A 7,279-nucleotide genomic window follows, 5' to 3' on the forward strand; every position below is an offset into this window, starting at 1 on the left:
GAGAACTCTGGGGCAGCAGGAAGATGAATCAAACACACATCCCATACTGGCTATGTGCCAGTCAGACTTGCTCTAGCACCCCCACAATTCTGGCCTGAGGCACTGCAGGCATGTGGTTGCATTTCCTGAATCAAAATTAAATGTGTGTCCAGTTGTTATTCAGTTTAATCTATGGAGTTTAAACTACCTGCAAAGACTGAATCAATTCAGCCTTGGGCTTTTTGACTGTCTGTACTTAGCCCAAGAATGGTTACCCATTGCTAATGTCAGAACTCCTTTGTAGACAAGGTTCTTTGGATAAATGTGAACTTTTGTTAGACTAAATAGTTAGAAAATTGTTCTCTACAAATTTTCAGACACAAACACCCTCCTTCAGGCATAGAGAGAATCTGTTGATGCTGTATAGTCTTTTGGGTGGAATGGTAGCACAGGAGAGTTCACAAAAACTCAGACTCTCCATAGGCCTGAAGAAGGGTGTTTGTGTCCAAAAGCTTATAAAGAACAATTTTTCCAACTAAGAAAAGAATGCATAAGTTAGTGTGATAAAGATAAAATATATCACATTTACTCAAAGAACCTTGTCTGCCTATATCCTTAGTCCAACACAGCTAAGAGCTCCCTGAGAACTCCTTTGTTGTATTCCTGTCTGAACTCCTTTTTATGATGATACCTGGTTAGGTTATTGTATGAAAATTAAACTTGTTACAGGGTCTTTTTTGGTGAGGCATTTTCTTTGTGTAAGTCCAGCTGCAATGATGCTAAGCATGGATTTAATAGCAAAGCATTGGAATGCTAGATGTTGGAACTAAATGTTGTTGATATGAGCATGAGAAAGCCTGAAAAACTAGCCAGACAGGTACAAACCCAACTGGCTGGTAAATACAGATGATATGAGGAGAATCACTACTACTACATATGTCTTAAATGCTGGTATAGATAATAAAACGGAGAAAAGGATAAAAATATAACCATCTGTATCCATTTTATTAAAAACAAATGTATTTCACTTCCTACAACAATACTAGTTATAGTATTTGTTAATATCATCACACAAAATTGTCACCAGGAAGTTTTTAGATCATGATTTTTGAGGTAAGAATTGGACATATCCATTAAGTCATTTCTACCCTAGGAATAATGGAAGGAAAAGTGAGGCTGGAGTTTTCTAATTTTATGAGAACATCTATCTCTAGTAAAATATTCAAATGAGCCTTAGGAGGAAGTTTCACTAAACATCTAGGATAAATCCGTTGTCATTGGCAATACAGAAACAAACAGTGATCTCCTGGTCAGGAAGGGTTATTGCATCCCTGTGGAGATTCACCCTTCATGCCATACAGGTGTTCTATTGTAAACCAGGGGATTATCCTTGGAAACATGCTGACTCAGTGTAACCTCCAGTCACCTTGGCCAAACTTCCCCCTGATCGCACAGTCTGCCCTTCAGGTACACTGGCCAGTTTAAGGAGAATTTTTATAAAAGTACTGTCCTATTGTAGACTAAAAACTATTCATGGGGTAATGATAGAAATCTTTACCTCAGATTAGAAGGAGGCATCTGGCGGACCTCCTGTATAGAGATATTTATGGCTGTGTAATAGTTTTGTAAGGGATGTTGTTGAACAGCGAGTCATTTTTAAATAAATCATTCGTAAAGGTACCTCATGGGAACCATCCTGCATTGGCAGGCAGCTGAAGTTAATGCTTCATCCAATGCAGCTTTACCAACTCTAATTTCTGAGATAAGTGACCAGCAATAAGAAAAATAAAATGAGAAGCAATAGGTTAGAGACTGTTCGGAGATGGAAATGAATGTCATAGTCTTCCCACATGGAGACTTTGTCTTGCTTGATCTGCTCACTTGTTCCATGATGTCAGTAGTCTTTTGGGGAACTACAACTCAGCAATGATGTAGGTTATTAAATTGGCAACCAGAATAGGACTGTGTATATTCAGACAGATTCACGGCCATACTTTGCTTTCTTTGCAACACTCAAGTACATTACTGGTGGTAACCTTAACAGAAAGAAATCTACAGTGGGTATACAATTAGCATAAATGCCCTCTGTGCGTCCTTCCTTGCAGTTATGATCCAAATAAGATGTAGTCAAAGATACAGTGTGCTTATCCCAGTGGGGCGACAGCCCCAGAAATTCTCATACCAGCTCTCACGAGTTGAAGCAGACCCCAGGTCCCTCAAACTGGAATCACAAGTAGACCAAAAAATCTAGAAAGATAGACTATCTAGATCCCAGAGTACCCACCACCTCTCTGCCCCACTTAATGATAAATAGAACACAACAGGGGATTTGACTCACAGGGACAGGGGATATGACACTTTTAGTGTCAAGGTAAGGAAGGAAAAATGGTGTTACACATAAAAAGTTTGTCTTTATCTTTTAGTCTCATGATGCTTAAAATAATTGGGTTGTTGTGAAAGGTGCTAGATTGACAGTCACAGAGATGAACTGCTCAATATATACTGTATAACTGCATAGGTATATATTGACATTTTCCTCCCATACACCTTGGTGTACAGCTTGGTGATGGGCCTAAATCCAGCACTAGGAAAATGGACTATCACTGATCATTTAGTTCTTTCTCCTCCCTCCCAGAACTCCCAACATGGGGACTAATTACTACCAGTGGCAATGGCTGGTTTTTATGTTAATAACTTTAAGATATGTACAATTATTGGATGTTTGTAACTGCCAAGAAACTTGGGTTGCATGAAAATGAGACCTGTTGAAAATTTTAAGGTTGTGTAGATAGCAGCAACTTTGGGAAACGCCATTGTTTTGTCAAACTAGTCCCAGCAGCTTGGTCTGTCTTCATTCTGAATAAAGCTGTTGTGAGCAGTGTGTACTGGTGTTTGCTACCTGCTTGCTCTGGCTAATGAGTAACAGGACCTATGAGCAATTTGGATCATCATCTCCCTAATCATTGGGCACCACATGGAGTCAGGACCTAACATCTTGGCGTAGTTACAGGATTCAAAACACATTTGGAGGGGACTGATCATCCCAATCCTACCAGGGTAAGACCTAGCTGTGTACTTAGGCATGTGTGTACTAGGTTCTCTTTGGCCATCTCAGCTATTGTTCCCTGTCTTTTACCTTTCCCTAGTAGCATGGCAGTGGGTTCAGAGGCTTTTTCTCTGTGTGTGTGGAGTCAGGGTGACCTCAGTGGCTTTTTTGTGAGTTGGGTTAAATGGAATGGAGGTCCGGGACCCCAGGAGAGTCTTAGATTATGGCCTGGGTTGGGTTGAGGGAACTTTAAGTAAAGCAACTGCCCTCCAGCCTTTAGCTTGGAGTGTTCAAAATTTCACCTCCAGACTGCTAACAACAAAGAGAGAGAACCTCAGAGCAAAGCCTGCTTTCTCACTGGATGTACTTTAACTCTGACAAAATCCCTGCGCTTAGTAGATATAGAATTGTTTAATTGTCCGTATTGTTGTTTTTTGTTCTTGCTCTGTATCAATAAATCCACCTATTATTGACCAGCAGGTTTTGTAATCAGTCTAAAAGTTGTGCTCACCCAGCAACTTCTCCAGGACACTAAAATAGTAACCTGACTGATCAGAGAATTTCTTGATGCAGAATGATTTGTTTTAGAGGAGTTTAACTGAAACTTGTAGCAAGGTAGAGTTATACAGAAAGTAACTGAAGTTATAAGTATTGTTCAGGAGAGGTTGTTAGTTACTGCTAACCAGGAGACTTTGTTTGTCCAGGTTAAGCAGAATAGTGGATACGAGTATATGCTGTGGAAGTGTATGCTGTGGTCCACTTAGAATTAAGTAAAACTCTCCTGTTGTGTTTACAATAGGAAGCTAGAAAGCAAAGAAAGTAATCTCTCTGCTGAAAAGGCTGTGTGAATGAACAGTCCTTTAACTCTAAGGGCCCTGGGAGAAAATAATTACAGCTTTCTGCAGAGAGAAAAACAAAAACAGAAAAACCAGGTGTGTATTTGTTGTGGAGTTTGTAAGTGTAAGTTACCAGAGCAGGCTATAACAAGATAAAATGTTATACAGGCAGTATAGCTTCAGAGAAATCAAAAACAGTTAAAGAACTATAAGACAGACACTCTAGAATCCTATGTGCACCAAAAAAATAGAAGCAAAGTGGCACAGAAAGAGCAATGTATGCTCCTAGACATCTGTTCAGGCAGTGGCAGAGAATTTGTAATTAGAAGTAAGGAAGAAACTTGGTTCTTCCCCCTACCTGCCTCTCCAGGAAGAGTAAAAAAGCCTAGAAGAGATAAAGATTGTTAACAGCTGTGGAAACAGAGATCAGTGCCCAGAATTAATTTGAGTTACTATGAACAGGGGAAAAGGAGTAAGCTTATCAAAGGCACATTTTGTTTTTTCCTTTGCAGAGACGTAGTTTAAAAGTTTCTTTTTAAGGTAGGAAGTTTTCTTTAAAAAGGGATTGTGTGTAGTGTGTAATTTATCACCCATGGTCTTTCAGGGGAAATTTCTTGGTCATGAAGTAAAGCTTGCTGGGCTGTACAGCTGTAAGGGAGGAAATTTTGATAAATGAATTCATTTGCAAAGAGCAAAGCAAGAAGGGGCCACTAATAAAAACAGATTGTAAAGACTGTAGCCCAGAAAGAATATAGTTAAAATCTGTTTAAAAAAAAATCAACTACAAGTTAAGTAAAGCCTAAGAAAAGTGTTAGAAAGTTGCTAGTAAGAGAGAGAGAAAGAGGGTGTGACCATCGGGTTTCAATTATCCGCTCTCAAGTGGCCTTATCCCGGGTGCTGGGCATCAGGCGTTCTCTGGGCTCGCGTCTTTGGCCGAGCAGGTGTCTCCTCCATAACTCATCTTCCCTGCTCTCGCCTGCCGCAACTAGTTGGTTCCTCAGTGAACGGAGTCGGCTGTCTGGTTCACTCGGTGGCCCGTGGTTTACCCGGCGGTCATTCACGGGGCTCCACCACCCCTACAATTCAGCCTCACTCCACCTCGTGTGCATTGTTCCCTGTTGGCCTCAGCCCCTTCTGTGGGGTTGTGCCTTTCTGCTGGCCGCTAATGGGGGCCTGTTTTCTCAGCCCTGTCCCTACCTCATCTTCTTTCCTTCTTTCTTTCCTCCAGCCCCTTCACCCAGGGAAACAAAAATAAAATCTCTGAGGCTTTCCCCTAGGCCCCTATACTCGGGGAAACTCAAAAAGCTACCACCTCCTCAACCCCTTCACACGGGGAAACAAACGACAAATTATCAAAGAAACCTTAAACTTGGAGCTGCTCCTTGGCATGCCTCAGCCTCGCTTCTACACTTTTCTTTCCCCCTATTCTAGCTTGGGGTGCTCTTCTTAGCATTAGTCGCCCCTGGGATTTCTTCCCTCTTTGCTGCTGACCCAGCCAAAAGTGGAGGCGATGCCCACCCTGATTGTGACTATTCCGGTGCTCCTCTCAGGGTCCTTCCCTCTGGCATGGTTCCCCACTCAGCCTGGTCACTCCAACACTCCCACCTGCCGAGCCTCTGGTCCATCCCTGGGTCCTAGCCCGGGTCTGAGGTCCCTGCCATGTGACGGCTTCCAGTCCCTGGCTCTCGGTGGCTTGCTGGGTCCTTTGAGACCCGTGGTGGGGGTCCCCTCCCTTCTCTGAGCCATCTGGGGTCCTTTTCCTCATCTCTCTCTCTCCTTCCTCCTTCATTGGCATTGGATGCCATTTTTATTTTCATCACCCAGCGCTCATGGCTGATGTCACTAGCCAGCCTTAATTGAATAAACAAGTGGCTGACGAGCCTCATGGGCTTGTCCTTCCGCCCCTGCTACGCTGCACCTCCTGCTGTGGGTGAGTGCTTACTCTTATCTTTTGTCTGTCCCTTCCGGGACATAACCCCCGCCCCCCACAAGCTGCCTTGGGGCAGTTCCATTGGGTTTGTGTCTCCATTACCTGTGGTCGTAAGTATGGTTGGACATTCTTTCTGGTTGACATCTTGTCTTGGGTCATTGCTGCATCTGGATAAAAAGTCAGCCATTATATTATCGTTCCCTGGGCGGTGTACTATACTGAACTTTAAAGGCTGTAATGCCAGCACCCATCTTATTATGCGCACGTTATCAGTTCTGGTGGCATCAAGCCACTTAAGGGGTGTGTGATCAGTCATGAGTGTGAACTCTCCCTAGTACATAATTGCTAAAATGCTCTACCACCCACCAGATTGCAAGGCACTGCCTCTCAATAGTCACGTGCCTTGTTTCTGCTGGCAATAGTTTCCGGCTCACGGAGGCCATGGGTCACTCCATGCCTGCATCCTGTTGCACTAGGACAGCCCTAATAGTGGTTTCAGATGCGTCAGTCCGCAATATGAATGTTTTGTCAAAATTAGGGATGTGTATGACCACGTCCTCGCACAGGACATTTTTTAATGCCTGAAAGCCTTGCAACATCTTCCCCTTCCACTTGATCCCTTTCTGGTTCAGCCATTTCAGGGCCTCTGAGAGTAATGCTGCTATTTCTGAAAACTGTGGCATGAATTTACGATAATATTTTACCAGGCCGAGGAAGGATCGTAATTGTCTGGATGTTTGTGAGGCCTGGAAGCTACAGATAGCTTCGACCTTATAATTCAAAAGCCGTATGGTTCCCTGCCCCATGAGGAATCCTAGATATTTAGTGTGCCTCTGTGCAACCGCGCATTTGCAGGGGGTTGTGGTTAAGCCTGCCCTCCTCAACTCTGTCAATACAGCTCTGAAGGCCTGTTGGTGTTGGTCCCATGATCGTGAGAATATGACGATGTCCTTGATATATGCTGCTGCATATTCTAAGTGCAGTGCCAGGATGCGTTCCATCTGCTGTTGGAAGGTGGCAGCAGCTCTGTGTAGTCCAAGTGGCATCCTTATAAATTTGTATAGCCCCCATGGCATTCCAACGGTGGTTTTGGGGTGGTCACAGGACTGCATGGGGATCTGCTAGTATCTCCTGGCCAAATCCAACATGGTTATGAATCTAGCTGCCCCAATTCACTCTACCAACTGTTACGTATGGCATGGGGAAGACATCAAATGTGGCTATTTCATTTAGCTTTTGATAATCCATGCAGAGCCTTAAGGTCCCGTCTGGCTTTGGGACCGGCACTAAGGAACTTCTCCAGGAACTTCTCCAGGGACTTCGAGAGGGCCAAGTCTGATCGCTCACGTCGGTTCTTAGCCAGAGTGCAGGACCTCCATCTAATCTAGGGGGTGCACAGCCCCACCAGGGGAGATGCCTTGTTGGACCTGGTGCTGGCCACGGGTGATGACCTGGTGAGGGGGCTGCGGGTGATGGGCCACCTGGGAG

The sequence above is a fragment of the Crocodylus porosus genome, unplaced genomic scaffold (genome assembly GCF_001723895.1).
Source record: "Crocodylus porosus isolate Cpor-Errol unplaced genomic scaffold, CroPor_comp1, whole genome shotgun sequence".
Lineage (NCBI taxonomy): Eukaryota > Metazoa > Chordata > Crocodylia > Crocodylidae > Crocodylus > Crocodylus porosus.